This window comes from Symphalangus syndactylus, chromosome 13 (genome assembly GCF_028878055.3).
Source record: "Symphalangus syndactylus isolate Jambi chromosome 13, NHGRI_mSymSyn1-v2.1_pri, whole genome shotgun sequence".
NCBI lineage: Eukaryota > Metazoa > Chordata > Mammalia > Primates > Hylobatidae > Symphalangus > Symphalangus syndactylus.
In genome coordinates, this window is record NC_072435.2 from 128572622 (window position 1) to 128573501 (window position 880).

Here is an 880-nt window from a genome sequence, read left to right on the forward strand (position 1 = left end):
CTTTTAACTTGTTGAACTAAATGTAATAAAGGCTGCTTAAGTTTTGTGTGTCCTTGGATTTTTTGGAGTCCAGAGGTGTACATCTGCAGAAATTGAGGCCCAAGTTGAATTTGGATTCCAGTGGATTCTGAACAATTCTGCTTATCTTGAAGACAGAAGCTTCATAAGGAATAGACAAGTTAAATAGAAAAAACACTGATCAATAGGCAGTTTAGTGATCTAAAAATAAAACATTAAAAAGTTTTCTGCTGTGAAACATTTCAAGATTTATTGATTTTTTTTCACTTTCCCCATTACTCACACACATGCTCACTTTTTCTTTGCCATAATGGACTGCTCGGCCCTTGTGGAGATTTACAGGAACATGCATTTTCTCATAACCCACAAGTCTATCAGCACCGCTGCAACAAGTTCACAGAGACGTGTGGAGTGACACCTTTGGTTTGAGTTTGTGATGCTACATTTGGTAAAGTTCCAGTTGAAACACAAGGAATCCACATTTTAGATTGGTCTTTTGACGACGAAGCTCCACCACCTAATCAGATAGCAGATGATTGGCTAAACCCGTTAAACAACAAAGGGCGTGAAAAGCCAGGTTGCTGTGTTGCAGTGCATTGTGCTGTGGGATTGGGAAGGGCACCTGTGCTGGCAGCGCTTGCTTTGAATATGGAATTAAGTATGAAGATGCAGTTCAGTTTATAAGACAAAAAAGAAGGAGAGGATTCAATTCCAAACAGCTGCTTTACTTGGAGAAATGCCGACCTGAGATGCAATTACACTTCAGAGATACCAGTGGGCACTGCTGTGTTCAGCAGAAATGTAAATGAAGACCGGCTGGATTGTGGCATTTCAGAGGAACTCTTAGTACTTGGAAATGTGA

General features: G+C 40.2%; 1 pseudogene; it reads left to right on the top strand.

The window, feature by feature from the left end:
• Positions 1-328: 328 nt before the first annotated feature.
• Positions 329-880, top strand: LOC129460062 (protein tyrosine phosphatase type IVA 2-like; annotated as a pseudogene).